Source organism: Asparagus officinalis, chromosome 7 (genome assembly GCF_001876935.1).
Source record: "Asparagus officinalis chromosome 7, Aspof.V1, whole genome shotgun sequence".
Lineage (NCBI taxonomy): Eukaryota > Viridiplantae > Streptophyta > Magnoliopsida > Asparagales > Asparagaceae > Asparagus > Asparagus officinalis.
The window spans coordinates 52,615,305-52,633,572 of record NC_033800.1 but is presented as its reverse complement, the minus strand read 5'-3'; the positions used below and the strand labels follow the sequence as shown (position 1 = coordinate 52,633,572).

Sequence of the window (18,268 nt, the reverse complement as noted above, 5' to 3'; positions counted from 1 at the left end):
AACTAAGAAAAGACAATCTAATGAAATCAATAATTGGGAATCCACAACACGAGACTGGTACGTCGAGTGAAATAATCCAAACAAGAAAACCCTCATGTATATACCATATGTCACAAGATTTAAATCTCTAATCATTGATCCCAACTAAGAAGTAAAGAAAGTAATAAAAGAATTAAGACATCAACACATCGTATTTATTATATCTTCCACTATCACTGGGGAGATAGAATAAAATACCAACACATAATTTTGTATACTTTCAAAAACAATGTATCTCAATCATATAGTTCAGTGATAGGTCGTATTCATAACCAACATCTGCCACACTTAGGCTATCAAGTAATTATCTCAGTGTAATAGACAACCCTGTAGGTATCCTGAACTATGTACACGGCTCATTAGTCTCATCAAGATCTTAGTGCATAACATAAGTGCGGAATGGACTACCAAATAGGCATCCTAGAAATACAGCTCACGAGCCTCATCGCACCCTAGTGTAGGGACGGACGGCTAGATAAGCCTCCTAAAATCCGACTCAATGGCCTGTACATGTGGAATATCGACGCACTACCTCATGTAGTACTGAACTGAACTGAACTCATCAACGATATCCACCTCATATATAAACTGTGTATATCTGGTATGTCGACGCACGATCCCATATAGTACTGAGTTGTGCTCATCAACGACATTCAACATGTGTATGAATGATTACTACTCTATTATAAACAACCCAACTCTTGTCAAAATCCCTTTTTGGGATACTCATGTGTATGTATTGACATTATACTTGTGTATTCGTGAATTTACATGTATAAGAGTGCGGCTGAAACCCCGCAAATACATCTCAAACAAAACAAAACAAAACTCAGAAAATCAGCCTTAGTAGTCGACTACTAGCCTGAGTAGTCGACTACTCTGAGTTCAGCCGGAATCTGGAAAATCGAACTAAGTATGAGTAGTCGACTACTATACATATTAGTCGACTACTCTGCTATGTGAAAGTTTCTGTGTAATGTATTTTGAGACAGAGTACCTGACTACTCATCTTAGTAGTCGACTACTCTGCATGCAACTGCAAACTGACATGCGCAAACAGGAAATTAGCTAAACAACTTGCACTTATGCAAACTTAAACATGATTTACATGATTTGCCTATATTAAATAGAGATTAACATGATCATAAACATAGAATTATCTTGGTTCAATTAAAGTTAACATCTTTATTAATAAATCTCTTCAATTAACCACATATAAGCAACATGATTATAAAAACATGATGAAAACTACGCATGAAAGATTTATATTTCATTTTAAATCTGATTACAACGCTTAGATATAACAACCCTAGGTTTTAGCATGATAATATACGAGAAAAACTCAATTACTTATCAAATTTAGGGTTTTCACATGGGTTAAACTTAATTAAACAAGGTAAAAATAAAATTACACATTAACCCTAATGATCTTGATCATATTTCTAATGTTATCAGTAAGAAAAACATCAGATCTAACATAGGTTATAGATCTATTATCAAAATCTACCTTTTTATTACATGAAAGCAAGAAAAGGCATATGAAAATATCGATTTAATCATTTTAAATCTTGTAATTACTAAGGGTGCAGGAACGGGTGAAGATGATCTTGCCTTAGAGTGCTGTTGCACTCCTCCACCACATGTATGCAAGATCCCCCTTCAACCACGATCACAAAAATTCTGCCTTCCTCTCAACAAATGCCTCGAAACTCTCTCAAAAACTCATAATTAGGGTTAGGGTTTGAGGAGGAAAGTGGCTGGTGATAATCTCACGTGAAAAAGAGTAAAAAAGAGCTATAAAATGAGTATATATATGCATATATACAACTTGGTTCGAAACAAAATAAATTTGACCCGAAACCTGAAAGAAATCTGGAAGCAGACTGACCAGTCGACTACTAAGCTTAGTAGTCGACTACTAAGACTCAAATCAGCCTGTTTAGAAAAATAAGTTTTTCGTATTTTGGCTGTAACTTTCCCGTACGACCTCAGAATGAGGTGATTTAAGATGATTTAGAAATCTGTTGAAAAGACATATAACTTTTGTCTTTTAAGTTTTCCAAGATTCAAACTGTATCTATGTGTAAAACATGAATACTCTTAACTAGTTGATTTTTCCAGATTCAGGCTCGTACATGTCGTGCATGTTTCTCATCCGTACTCACATATATATATTGATTTGATCTCAAATCAAATCCTAGCATACTCAAACATTAATACATATGTTATTTATAACCATATAACATATTTATTTTTATTTATCATAATATATTCAAATTTATAGGGTTTTACATTGAGTTGTAGTCAAGCACATCACCGATACCCTGAGCACCTTCTCGTATGACACCTGTTGAGATGAGGAAGCTTTAGATCCAGGTAGATATCCACTATAGAAGATTTATGACTTGTTTGACCGGTAGATCGCAGTTGAGCATAGTTTCTCGAAGATTGATCTTCGTTCCAGTTGTTACTTGTTGCGGATTCAGGAGATGGATATCCCTAAGACCGCCCTTCTGAATCGATATGAGTCTTCTAAGTTTCTTATCATGCCATTTGGGCTGATCATTACACCCGCAATATTTATAGATTTGATGAATTGAGTTTTTCTATCTATATTTGGACCAGTTCGTGATCGTGTTCATCGATGATATTCTTATTTATTCGAGATCGGAGGTCGAGCATGACTAGCACTACGGTTAGCATTGTAGACTTTGCGGGAGCACCAGCTATACACTACATGTAGCAAGTATGAGTTTTAGTTATCAGAGATCAGAATTATGGACCATGTTATCAGCCTGGAGAGTATCACAGTAAATCTAGCTAAGGTGGAGACCCTTTCAAAGATTCATAGCTTCTTAGGTTTGACTGGCTAATATAAGAAGTTACTTTAATATTTTGAAAATTTTGACGTCACTTACACGCCTACAAAAAAGGGTGTACAGTTTATTTGGAGCACAGAGTGTCAGAAAACATATGCGGCTTTGAAGACTAAATTGATTACAGCACTAGTGATGGTTATTCTGAGTAGTGATAAGATTTTTGGCTTTTTATATGCATGTGTAGTTATCGGGTCTTAGAGGTGTTTTGACGCAGACCGAGAGAGTAAAGACTTAAATTTCAAGGCAATTGAGGACTCATGGATAAAATTACCCACACATGATTTGGAGTTACCAACAGAGGTCTTCGCACTGAATAAGTATAGACATCATTTGTATGGAATACAATTTAAGCTATATACAAAATTACCAGAGTTTGAAATACCTTTTTAGAAATTTAACCGAAAGCAACAGCAAAGAGTCGAGTTTATTAAAGATTGCGAGTTTGCGACGCTTCGAGTAGGAAGCGTCGTTGTGAGCTTACAGTTTTGTAATGTTTATTGTAGCGAAATCTTTACACCGTCAGCCAATTTAACTTTAGGCAGGAAATTAGCGGAAGCAGTGTTTCCTTAGGAGATTTATCAATGCAGTCATCTTGGAGTGATAGAAAGATCAGTGCCCAAATAGGAGATTCTTAGATTAAAATCCGAAAGAAGGGGACTTCTATAGAGACTAAGGCAGAATGAACCATCAAAACAGATGGGGGTTCTTGAATGAATGGTCGACTAGTGATGCCAGGTTATCCACAGCTTAAAAAGGGTTTATTTGATGAAGCATATTGTACCAGGTATACAGTGCACCCAGGCACGACGAAAATGTATAAGGATTTGAAAAGACATGTTAGCGGAGCAGCATGCGTAAAGAGATTTTGGAATATGTAGCTAAGTGTTTTACCTGCCAGTAAGTAGAGGCAGAACATCAGAGACCAGCTGGAACCCTACAGTCTTTACCCATTCCGGGAGGAAGTGGAAAGATATTTATATTGACTTCATTGTAGGATTACCAAGATAAAAAAAGGGAATGATTCAGTTTAGGTAATAGTTGATTGGTTGACAAAGTCGACACAATTCATTCCATAAAAGATGACTTACACGGCAAATACTTATTCAAGGATATTCATTCAGGAGATTGTGAGATCGTATGGAGTTCCAGAGACAATTGTATCAGACAGAGGATCGGTTTTCACTTCACAATTTTGGAAGAGCTTCCAGAATTCTTTCGGTAGACAATTGTCGTATTCTAGTATTTTCCACCCGCAGATAGCTGGACAAAACAGAGAGAGTCAACCAAGTATTGGAGGATATGTTGCAGGCATGTGTTAATCGAATTCGCTTATAATAACAATTATCAAGCGACTAATGACATGTCATCATATGAGGTGCTATATGGGAGACATTGTAGATCGTCTATTTGTTGGGCAGAGCCGGAAGACAACCTATTGCTTGGACAAGAATTAATGAAATAAACTACGGAGAAGGTAGCAGTCATTCAGGAGTGCATTCTTGTAGTGTAAAGTCATCAGAAGAGTTATGCAGATCAGAGATAATGGCCATTAGAGTTCCAGTTGGGAACTATGTATTATTGAAAGTGTCACCTATGAAGGGAGTTTAGTGATTTGATAGATGGGGAAAGCTTATCCCAAGGTATATTAGTCTGTTTAGGACAGTGAAGAGCATTGGAGCAGTTTCATATCAACTAGATCTTTCAACATTAATATCGTGTATACACGATGTCTTCTATGTTTCGATGCTTAAGAAACATCTACGTAACGAGGAGCAATAGCGAGTATTAGACTCGCTAGAGATTGAAATTCATGATGATTTAACTACTATTGAAATTCCTGTGTGTATTCTTGCCAAGGAGGACAAAAGACTTAGAAACAAAGTGATTCCTCTAGTCAAAGTTCAATGAAACCGGAAAGGAGCTGAAAAGGCTTCTTGGGGGTTGCGATGAGGATATGCGTCACGATGACCCACATCTATTTGAACAAGTAAATTGTTTGACTATGATATGCCTGTGTTTATATTATCTATATGCTCATATCTGTACTTAACGCTAGAATGATGGTATTAACACTTAGCTCCTAATTATTCGGATCACATGGTATACATATGGGGGGTTCCTTGTTTAAATTTTTTGCCCGACATACTAGTTCTGTTTAGTTAGGGGTTAAGTGAGAGTATTTGCATTCTAGACTGTTAAGTATAGATATCGAGGAGATTTTGGGGAGCATGAAGATGTTATACATCGCGACTACCCGCACCTGTTTGAGCAGATAAATTGATTGATTTATTTTGAGTTGCTCTTATTTATGATTATATGGTCATATTTATATCTAACACTAGAATGTGGTACTAACACTTAGATCATAATCATTCAGAATACATGGTATATATATAGGGGGTTCCTTGTTTGGATTTTTTGCCCGACGTACTAGTTCCGCTTAGTTAGGAGTTAAGTGGGAGTAATCGCATTCTAGATAGTTAAGTATAGATATTTCTATGTTTCAAATATGGGAATTAATAGTACGAGATGTGTATGGGAGGGTTTCCTTGTCTGAATTATCCCCTCTTGGTGCTTTTCTCATGTTATTAATCTCTAAGATACGATTACGGAATTTCGGGGACGAAATTCTTTTAAGGGGGGGGGAGGGGAGAATGTAAACCCTGTAAATTTGAATATAGTATGATAAATAATAATAAATATGTTATATGGTTATAAATAACAAATGTATTGATGTTTGAGTATGCTAGGATTTGATTTGAGATCAAATCAATGTATATATGTGAGTACGGATGAGAAACATGCACGACATGCACGAGCCTGAATCTGGAAAAATCGACTAGTTAAGAGTATTCATGTTTTACACATAGATATAGTTTGAATCTTAAAAAACTTAAAAGACAAAAGTTGTAGGTCTTTTTAATATCTTTCCAATCATCTTAAATCATCTTATTCTAAGGTCGGACGAGAAAGTTACGGTTAAAATACCAAAAACTTATTTTTCTAAACAGGCTGATTTAAGTCTTAGTAGTCGACTACTAAGCTTAGTAGTCGACTACTAAGCTTAGTAGTCGACTAGTCAGTCTGTTTCCAGATTTCTTTTAGGTTTCGGGTCAAATTCATTTTGTTTCGAACCCAGTTGTATATATGCATATATATATACTCGTTTTAAAGCTCTTTTTTACTCTTTTTCACGTGAGATTATCACCAGCCACCTTCCTCGTCAAACCCTAACCCTAATTGTGAGTTTTTGAGAGAGTTTCGAGGCGTTTGTCGAGAGGAAGGCAGAGTTTTGTGATCGTGGTTGAAGGGGGATCTTGCATACACGTGGTGGAGGAGTCCAACAGCACTCTAAGGTAAGATCATCTTCACCCGTTCCTGCATCCTTAGTAATTACAAGATTTAAAGTGATTAAATCGATGTTTTCATGCCTTTTCTTGCTTTCATGTAATACAAGATTTAAAGTGATTAAATCGATGTTTTCATGCCTTTTCTTGCTTTCATGTAATAAAAAGGTAGATTTTGATAATAGAGATTAAATCGATGTTTTCATGCCTTTTCTTGCTTTCATGTAATAAAAAGGTAGATTTTGATAATAGATCTATAACCTATGTTAGATCTGATGTTTTTCTTACTGACATTAGAAATATGATCATGATCATTAGGGTTAATGTAAATTTTATTTTTACCTTGTTTAATTAAGTTTAGCCCATGTGAAAACTCTAAATTTGATAAGTAATTGAGTTTTTCTTGTATATTATCATGCTAACACCTAGGTTTGTTATATCTAAGCGTTGTAATTAGATTTAAAATGAAATATAAATCTTTCATGCGTAGTTTTCATCATGTTTTCATAATCATATTGCTTATATGTGGTTAATTGAAGAGATTTATTAATAAAGATGTTAACTTTAATTGAACCAAGATAATTCTATGTTTATGATCATGTTAATCTCTTTTTAATATAGGCAAATCGTGTAAATCCTGTTTAAGTTTGCATAAGTGCAAGTTGTTTAGCTAATTTCCTGTTTGCGCATGTCAGTTTGAAGTTGCATGCAGAGTAGTCAACTACTAAGATGAGTAGTCAGGTACCCTGTCTCAAAATACATTACACAAAAACTTTCACATAGCAGAGTAGTCGACTAATATGTATAGTAGTCGACTACTCACACTTAGTTCGATTTTCCAGATTCTGGCTGAACTCAGAGTAGTCGACTACTTAGGCTAGTAGTCGACTACTAAGGCTGATTTCCTGAGTTTTGTTTTGTTTTGTTTGAGATGTGTTTACGGGGTTTTAGCCGCACTCTTATACATGTAAATTCACGAATACACAAGTACAATGTTAATACATACACATGAGTATCCCAAAAAGGGATTTTGACAAGAGTTGGGTTATTTATAATAGAGTAGTAATCGTTCATACACATGTTGGATGTCGTTGATGAGCACAACTTAGTACTATATGGGATAGTGCGTCGACATACCAGATATACACAGTTTATATATGAGGTGGATATCGTCGATGAGTTCGGTTCAGTACTACATGAGGTAGTACGTCGATATTCCACATGTACAGGCCATTGAGTCGAATTTTAGGAGGCTTGATCTAGCCGTCCGTCCCGCACTAGGGTGCGATGAGTCTCGTGAGCCGTATTTCTAGGATGCCTATTTGGTGGTCCATCCCGCACTCATGTTACATACTAAGATCGCGATGAGACTAATGAGCCGTGTACATAGTTCAGGATACCTATAGGATAGTCCGTTGCACTGAGACAATTACTTGATAGCCTAAGTATGACAGATATCGGTTATGAATATGACCTATCATTGATCTATATGACTGAGATACGTTGCTTTTAAAAGTATACAAAATTATGTGTGGTATTTTATTCTATCTCCCCAGTGATAGTGGAAGATATTATAAATATGATGTGTTGATGTCTTAATTCTTTTACTGCTTTCTTTACTTCTTAGTTGGGATCAATGATTAGAGATTCACAACTTGAGACATATGGTATATACATGAGGGTTTCCTTTTTTGGATTATTTCGCTCGACATACCAGTTTCGTGTTGTGGATTCCCAATTGTTGATTTTATTAGATTATCTTTTCTTAGTTCGGTGTTAATATTTAGGTGTCTACAATTTGAGACATATGGTATATATATAATGGTTTCCTTATTTGGATTATTTCGCTCGACGTACTATGTTTCGTCTTGTAGGTGCCTAAATATTAACTCTATTCGATACGGAGAAAATGAATCAGGTAGGCTATGCTTAATAGATAGAGCCTCCACTCTATCTAGCAGCCAATCCCCTAGGGGCGGATGGAGGTGATCTTGCTGTAATGCTTTGACGCTCTTTATATGATTCTTTTTGTTATTTTCTTTTCTTTCAGGCGGTACAAAGGTACAGAGAGCCGCAAGATGATAGAGTTCTTCCATAGTCACCGTCACATGAGTTTTTAGAGGCTCCACAGTAGATTTTATGTTTTATTCAGACATTAAAGTCTTATTCTCATTTTGTAAAGGCAGTGTGCCTTAGGATGATTCTAGTTGATTTATATTGACATTCTCATTATTTTGGTTGTCAGATGTATTACTGTTGAGACATGATTCTTTTTATTTATGAGAGATCTTTTCTATATCATGTCTATTATATTTATTCCCTTATTTTGCCTGTTTTGTACCTGCACTCCTATTTGATTTCACTAGAGGATATTGTTGTGATTGGTGAAACGTATTTATGCACAATGTGGGTGCATGACAGCTTTGACGTCTCTAGGTTCATCTTGGACTGCAGCCTTGTGTGAAACCAGGAGCGTCATAATATTACCCTTAACTTTATTACCCTTAACTTTTTTTAAATATTATATTATTATCCTAATCTATTCTAATTTTTCTATCTTCTTTGAATTTATAATTAAATAATTTATCCTATCTATAATGAGACTTAACATGTTATTGGATAAAGGTGATACGTTTGATATAATTCATATCTTTTACTTATTTCATTTTGCAGAGAAATCTAAAAAATATATGTTAGCCAGCACCTAAAAGTTTTTAGACCATATAAAAAATATCCTCTAAGTTTTTAAAATTGTAAAAACAACCTTACAAATTCAAAATTTTATTAAAACATCTTGAAAATTATAAATTTTACTTATTTCAATTTAGAGAGAAATCTAAAAAAATATGCTAGCTAAAAAATAAAAGTTTTTGACATTGGAGAAAGTATATTGTAAGTTCTAAAAAATGCAAAAATAATCCTAAGAATTAAAAATTTCTAAAAAACACCTTAAAATTTCAAACCTATAAACACACTAAAAACCTACAAATAACATAAACAACCCCCAAAAATTTATAAAATTTACAATAAACACTGTAAACTTTTTATAAATTGCATGATAAAACCCTTAAGATTATAAAATTTATAAAAATACTAATAACTTCTAACCTAACATTACATTGAAAATATAGGAGTTATAAATATCCCCTGCATAATTTATAATTTATAGAAAACACCCTTAAAGTTTCAAAAATTACAAACAAACACTCAAAATTCAATCTTTACAAAAAACACCCTAAGAATTTTAAACTCATTAGTAAATTAAAAATATAGGAATTATAAATAGTCTATAAATAATTTACAATATGTAGAAAAGGACTATAAATTTAAAAGATTATAAACTTCTTAATATTCATAATTTATTAAAAAAACACCATGAGATTTTATAACCTATAGACACTAAAATGAATATACAAAATTACTAGCAACCCCTAGAAAATAAAATATTTATAAAAAATATCATACTCTCTTTAAAAGTATAGGTTTTGGAAAACCCTTTCATGGTCAATATTACCCATAACTTTTTAAAAAAACATAACTAATTGAAAATCTATTATATTTAAAATGTACCAAAAAAAAACTTAAATTTTAGTACAATGCAAATTACCACTACAAAGTTTGGAAATTTTCAATGATTTTTTGTAGTTCCTTGATTTTAATGTAATTTTTTAATAGTTTTGTGTATTTAATTTTATAATTTTTAAAACTTTTGATGGTGTTTCTTTTGTAGTTTTCTAAATTTTTATTGTGTTTTGAGTATAATACATAGATACATCAATTAATGGTGATATTAAAGAGTAAGTCATTCTTAAGATGTATTAGGCTATAGTTAAGTATGCACATCACTATTCCTAGGTAGTATAGTTTATACATGCAAAAATTTTCAAACAATTTATACAATGGTTAAAAGGTTTTTAACTTTAATGTACTATTTTTTAGAAATTATATTAATGTGAACCCACCATATAATTTTGACCGTGGTCATTATAATTTTAATAACTTTAATCTATTGACTACATAGGTATATAGACCATAAAGTAATAATTTAAATTATTAAGCATCAAATATTAGCTCATGTGAGAAAGTAAAATAATCTATGTTCTATATATGTATGTAGTCAATCAATCAAATATATTAAAATTATGATGACCATAATCAAAATTATATGGTGGGTTCATATTAAATACAATTTGTAAAAAGTAGTACATTAAAGTCAAAATCTTTTTAACCACTATATAGATTGTCTAAATTTTTTTGCATATATAAACTATATTGTCTAAGAATAGTGATGTGCATACTTACCTATGGTCTAATAATTTTAAGAACGACTTATTCTTCAATATCATCATTAATTGATGTATATGTGCATTACACTGAAAACACAATAAAAATTTAGAAAAATACAAAATAAACACTCACAAAAGTTTTAAAAAGTGTTAAAAAACACCCTAAAATTTATAATTTACAAATACACAAAACTATTAAACATTACATTAAAATCAAGGAGTTACAAAAAAATTATTGAAAAATTTCAAACTTTGGAGGGATCATTTGCAATGTACTATACTTTAAGAGTGTTTTTTTATAAATTTTAAATTTAATAGATTTTTAATTATTTATATTCTTTTTAAAAAAGTTATGGGTAATATTTACCATAAAATGTTTTTCCTAAACCGATATTTTTAAAAGTTGTATGATATTTTTTGCAAAATATTAATTTTCTAGGGGTTATTAGTAATTTTATATATTCATTTTAGTGTCTATAGGTTAGAAATTCTCATGTGTTTTTTTGTAAATTATAAATTTTAAGTACTTTTTATAATTTTTAAACTTATAGGCCTTTTCTATAGATTATAAATTATTTATAGACTATTTATAATTTCTATGTTTTTAATTTACTAATGAATTTGAATATTTTAGTGTGTTTTTTATTAATTTTGAATTTTAAATATTTGTTTGTAATTTTTGAAACTTTAAGGGTGTTTTCTATAAATTATAAATTATGTAGGGGATATTTATAATTCTTATATTTTTAATGTATTGTTAGGCCAGAAACTATTAGTTTTTTTAATTATATAATTTTAAGGGTTTTATTTTATAATTTGTAAAAAGTTTAGAGTATGCATTGCAAATTTCATAAATTTTTGGGGCTTATTTATGTTATTTGTAGGTTTTTATTATGTTTAAAGGTTTGAAAATTTTTAGGTATTTTTTTTATTTTGAATTTTTAGGGGTGTTTTTGTAATTTTTAAAATATACAAGATATTTTATCCAAAGTTAAAAAACTCACAGTTTCTAGTTAGTATATATTTTTCAGATTTCTCACTAAATTAAGATAAATAAAATTTATAATTTTTAAGATGCTTTAATAAAATTTTGAATTTGTAGGGCCATTTTTGTAATTTAAAATATTTGGAGAATATTTTTTTTACAAAGTCCAAAAACTTGTAGGCGCTGGCTAGCATATTATTTTTTAGATTTCTCTACGAACTGAAATAAGTAAAGGATCTGAATTATATTAAACGTATCTATTTTATCCACTAAAATGTTAAGTCTCATTATAAATAAAATAAATTATTTGGTGAAAATTTTAAGGTATTTTTTATAGATTTTGAATTTTTAGGAGTGTTTTTGTAATTTTTAAAATATATAAGATATTTTCTCCAAAGTTAAAATACTCTCAGTTTCTAGTTAGTATATATTTTCAGATTTCTCACGAAATTGAGATAAATAAAATTTATAATTTTTAAGATGCTTTAATAAAAATTTTCCCAACTCGTACTTTTAAAGAGAGTATGATATATATATAATATATATATATTATATATATATATATATATGAGAAAACGGGAGGTGAGCTGCCAGCGTAGGAAATTTCCTACGCTGGCGCTATGTGTCAATAGCCTATTCGTTGGATGCTCATTTATAGAAATAACTGATTTTCAAGTGGTTAAATTTATAAAAGTTAAAGGTCCTAGATGTAAAAACACAAATCTTAACTCATTAATATCTTCCTTTCCTAATTATGCAACAAAACCCAGCCCTCCTTCCCAAATCCCACTGCCCTCCTTCCCCAAGCGAGCGCCGGCGAATCTCCTCCTTTCCCAATCGAGCACCGGCGAGGGAATCGAGCGCCGGCGAAATCCCCTCCTTCCCCAAGAGAGCGCCAGTGAATCCCCTCCTTCCCTAAGCAAGCGCGGCGAAATCCCCTCCTTCCCCAAGCGAACACCGGCGAAATCACTGTAAGAAAACATCTAATTGTAAGAAAACAATCACTCATTTTTTCTAAGATGTGAAAATTTAATTTCCTACAATTATTTACATGAAGATGTATGTATCTCTATTTATTTATTTATTAATGTTTCAAAGTACCCCTTGATTTGTTCTGTTCGATATTAAGTTTCAATGTATGTATCTCTATCTAACTGTGTTCTTGAATTTTAATTTTAATTTCTAAAATTTTGCATGTGGTGTATAATTTCTTTAATTTTTCATTTAGATGACCTCCATCCATTCTTGATTTAGTGAAAATTATTAAAAACCTTGGCTTGTTTCTTGATGTGATAAAACTTCATGCATGCCATGGCTTCTAGCTAGTTATATCTGTAGCATTGTGTCCCTGGCAAGGATAGAATCAGCATTTTCTTTCTAATTAACCAGCAAAATAGGTAAAAAACGGAGATTGCTCGGCTTAATTGAGGTTCGTAACTCAGGCTTAGGGTGTATGAAATCCATGTGTTGCATGTTTTCAGTTGGTATGAGAAGTGCAGAAGACATCTCCTTCTAAGTTATTTAATTTTTTTTATTTTTGACTTTAAACAATAAGCCAAAAGCATTCAATCTCTTGACAATTTGTCATTCTAGATGGTATACATTTAAAATACCTCCCACTTGCCCATAGTATATCTTTAAAATAAGCAAGAAGGATTTGCCAGGAGTACACGACGAATCAAAAACTTAAGTAATTGAGCAATTTTCTTATTGGACATTACCTTTTACCTTATTATTGAAGTACCATCATAATCATCGTTGTGTGTTTTCAATTCAAAAACCAGTGGCTTCGATTGCTTTCAAGCTCTTTAAGCAGACTTAAAGGATGATAACAAAGAATTAAAAGCATCTAGTGACCATCATAATCATCATTGTGTGATTTCTTTAATTTCTTACATCTTCTGTGTTCTTAAATTTTAATTTTAATTTCTAAAATTTTGCATGTGTTGTGTAATTTCCTTAATTTTTTATTTAACTGTTTGATGTATTTTCAATCTTTGGATGGTGTAATTATACTAATGGAAATTGATTAATATTGTTTAGGTCAATTTCAATATGGTTGATGTTCATGTAGACAGTTTGATGACTGAAAATGTGGAAGGAAGTGGATTTGTTGATTGTAGTAATACAGAGCATGAGTTGGAGCAAGAGAAAATTAATCATGTAAATTCTATTGATAATGGCAAGTCTAATACTGTGGAACCATGGATTGGAATGGAATTTCCCACATATACTGCTGTGTATGATTATTATAATGATTATGCAAAAATAAAAGGATTCAGTGTTCGTATAAGCTCAGGCAATTACTCTAGGAAAGAAGGAAAAGAACTCATATCAAAAAAAATTGTTTGTAATAAGGAGGGTCTAAAATATACAAATGATAAGAGAGAGCATGGAAAAATAGTAAAGCGTCGAAGAGATACTAGAGTAGGTTGCAAGGCGATGTTGCGGGTTAATCGTACTGATAAAGGAACATGGATAGTGAGCAAACTTGTTAATAAGCATACAAATCACGAGTTGACTAGTCCAGATAAGGTTAAGAATCATTATTCACATCGAAAGTAACATCGAACAAAAGGTTGTCAAAGTCTGATTGATAATTTGCATGAAGAAGGGCTTCCGCCAGCAATAATTTCACGAGTAATAAATGTTGGTAGTGGGAATCGGGAGGAAATCACCACACCGCAACAATGTAGTGATCATATCAGAAAGCAGAGAAAGAATAACATGGGTAATGAATGCATATTACTCATTCAAAAATTCATAGATAAAAGGACATTTGATCTAGATTTTTATTTTGCTATTGAATTAGATGCTACATGAACTATGAGGAGTGTATTTTGAGCAGATGGATGGGCCAAGGCATCATTCTTAAAGTTTCATGACGTTGTTGTTTTTGATGTTACATATAGAACTAACAAGTTGGCACTACCTTTTGCTCCATTTACCGGTGTTAACCACCATAGGCAGTCAACTTTATTTGGTTGTGCACTACTTGCAAATGAGGAAGAAGACACATTTGTCTGGTTGTTTACTGAGTGGGTTAAATGTATGAATGGAGTGGCTCCGCATGCTATTATTACAGACTAGGACAAAGCTATATGCAATGCCATTCAAAGAGTGTTTCCAAATACTCGACATCGTTATTGCAAATGGCATCTTGGCAAACACATGGTTGATCATTTATTATCTCTACAAAAGTTGCATGGAGAAGAGTTTGCGAACTACTTTAATAGATGGTGGCATAGCAAGACAATTGAAACATGTATTCAGCAATGAGATGAGTTAAAAGAAAAGTTCAATATAGAAGAAAATGAGGAAGGTTGGTTACAAACCATGTACAGAAAAAGAACACATTGGGTTTCATGCTATCTCAAAGATACATTCTTTGCAGGAATGACATCAAGCCAACGTAGTGAAAGTATAAATGCCTTCTTTGACACATACATCAACTCACAAACATTGTTGCCTGATTTTGTTGAGCAATATGATAAAGCAATATTGTCTCGTCGTTCTCAAGAATTAAGTAAAGATTTTGCTACTTTGAATACAAAGCCTGTGATGCATCTAAACCATTCGATTGAGATTCAAGCTGGAGAATTATATACAAGAGCTATATTTGAGAGGTTTCAGGATGAGCTTAAAGGTTCTGTATCTTTGTTTCATGATGAGATCGGAAAAGAAGAATCAATTTCTAAATACATAGTTGACTCGATCTCTACTGAAAGAAGTGTATGGGAGAATGTAGTTTATAATCAAAATGAACAGAGAATAACATGTACATGTGCTATGTTTGAGACTGATGGAATATTATGTAGGCATGCCATTCATATTATGATATCGAATCAGTTGGTAAGAATTCCTCAAGAATACATTATGCATAGATGGACAATGAATGCAAGACACCGTAATATTGGAGTCTCTCATGTGTTGCTGGAGAAAAACTTTAATAGTAATAGAGAACAATGGACTACTTTGCGCTCTTGGGCTTTGAGAGCAAAATTTAATAACGTGATGGAGTGGGCACCTGAATCACCTATGGTCTTTGATAAAATAGATGCTTTTTTTCTAACTTGATGGAAAAATATGAAAAAGATATTAGTGCTAAGCAAATCAAGGGGATTGAAGCTACAAGTCGGGTTGAATCTAGTACTCCTCCTTCCCATACTATTGAGAAACTCCCTCAAATAACTGTTCGTAACCTTCTCGAGTCTACAAAACATAAGGTGTGACCGAGAACAATTAGCAGATTAAAATCGGGACTTGAACAAGCACAGGAAAAAAAAGAGAATTAAAAAAGAGGACATGCGGCAGATGTGGTCAAAAGGGACATTATAAAAGTAGTTGCACTAATTCTCTTGTTGCTAACCCGTCAAATAACTAGGTATTTTAATGTTTAATTGTTCAAAAAGATACTTACATTAGTTGATTGAAACATTTTTTTACAGCTAGTTCTATTTATTCATCTGATTCTTGTTTATTTATACAGGCATAATTTGAAGTTCATCATCCGACTCCTAGCATCAAGTCATTTTGGATCTGAAAAACAAATTACAGCTTTGCTATTGTTTGTGAATTTTAGGCAGTTGCCAACATTCTATTTGTGTCGGAATACAATGCTCTGCATGAATATGAAGATCATATGTTTGATGGAATGAAATCATGTTATAGGCAAGCTTGATGAACGAGGAACTGATTTTTTCTTTAATGTTTGATTTAGACCTTGTGAACTTTTGTACCAGGAGTTAAATTGATATTTGATTGTGAACTTTTGTACAATGAGTTTGCAATCACGCTTTCCACTTTTACTGCATCAGTAGGTGGCTCAAGACCAAGCAACTCCAGTAATGTTTTCGGATGTCGAAAGTTATAGGGATCAATGTTGTGTTAGTTTTTTATGCTAAAAAGTTCCCTCCCCACTGTATGATACTTTCTCTTGATCTTTTTGACAAATGTAAAATAGTTCATAAGAGATTACCCCTGTTACCTCATCAGTCACGTGGAAATTCTAACTTTATGACCGTGTAATAGTGTACCCTCTCACTAATAGCTCCTCTTTGTTGATTCCGCGGAAGTGTAATCAAATTGCTCTCAGGAGCTTCTTTTTAAGCTTAAGGCAGAAATTTGAGGTCAAATTTACTTCTTTTTACCTGTATGCATGAATTCAATAATCCATTACAAGGATGTGAACCGTACACATACTACAGGTTGGCAGGATGTAAAAACTCAAATTCAGGCATAAATTTGATTGGAGCATTGCCCGTAGATGCTTAACTAGGTGATACACAAGTATTAAAAATGATGAACTATTATTAAAAGATTCAAATAAAGTGATGAACAAGCATTAAGAGATTGAAATAAATCACCATTCACATAGCTCTAGTAACTGGATGTGCTGGTTCATATCCTTCTAGAAAAAGGTAAACTACTACAATGAACCTCTTCTTCAAACCCTCTTGCTGAACTGATCTCCAGTTCTCAATTCAGCTATACTCATGACAACAGAAGTGCTTCCAATTTTCCCTCAGTTAGAATTTTATTTATTTATTTATTTATTTTACACTTCCCTTATTCATGTCCTATAATTTTATTATTTCATAACATCTATGTATCACCAAATCAAGGTCTCAAGCATAGTTGAAATGAGAAGAAATAAACAAGCTAATCACCGTATATCTGATTCCTCTCGCCATCGACAGACTTCTTCACTCATTTCGGGTGGTAAGTCACTTGATACCATGACGCTGCCTTACTCTCATATATCTGATTCCTCTCGTCATCACTTAGCTGAGATAAATGGCCCCCAATCTCCTCAAAAGAGCGTCTATATTTCTTATTAAGTGCATAATATGCATTCTTGAGCCTCTCTTTGATCTCCCCTTGTTTTCTGCTGTTGTAGCTTCCCAAAGAACAAATATGCCTTGTAACAACCTCTCCCTCTTTATCAACTCTGAATTGCCCTAACAATGCATTCAATTGTCGATCATATGAACTTTGGTTTCCCAGGCTTCAGTGAGATAATCAAATGCCTCTGAAATATCAAAAGCTTGATCATATGGTAAGTCCTCGTAAGCAGATCACGAAATGAGCTCAGAAGAGTTGTCCTCATCAGAAGCAGATTTTATCTTTCGGTATAATCTTCCAATGATCTTCTCTGATTTGTATGTTATGTGTTCATCCGTGTTCATGAAGTCAGGATAGACTTTAGGCTTGTAAGAAGTGAGCAATTTAACGAATACCCCAGTTTTAGGGAAGTCGACAGCAATGGCAGCTAGCTTAGCAAGCTTAAGACATTTATTAACGAATACCCCAGTTTTAGGGAAGTCGACAGCAATGGCAGCTAGCTTAGCAAGCTTAAGACATTTATCATCCATGGCCCCATTCTTGATTCTAGGGTTTACTATGTGCAAATGGCGACGAAGGTGTGACGCCCCTGGGTTCACACAAGGCTGCAGTCCGAGGTAAAACCAGAAATGTCAAACCTGCCATGCACCACATCGTGCAATAATATGTTTCACCATCATAATTTCTATCTCTCTAGTGGGATCAACAACAGGTGTAGTACAAAGCAAGTAAAAGGTTATACAGGAATCAACTGATGAAATAATAGAGATCAAATTAATATTTCACCATCTAATATGTTGGAGTACAAATAAATGTCTGAAATAAATAAACTAGAGTTTCTCATCAAGTCTCAAATACAAAATGTCTGACAAGAGAAAATAAGGCACA

The 18,268-nt window shown here is 32.9% G+C and overlaps 1 long non-coding RNA gene across 1 annotated transcript; it reads left to right on the top strand.

Moving 5' to 3' along the window:
* Positions 12,308-16,244, top strand: LOC109850816. Its single transcript, XR_002249557.1, has 2 exons — positions 12,308-12,507; positions 16,026-16,244. It is a non-coding gene; the product is annotated as an uncharacterized LOC109850816 (long non-coding RNA).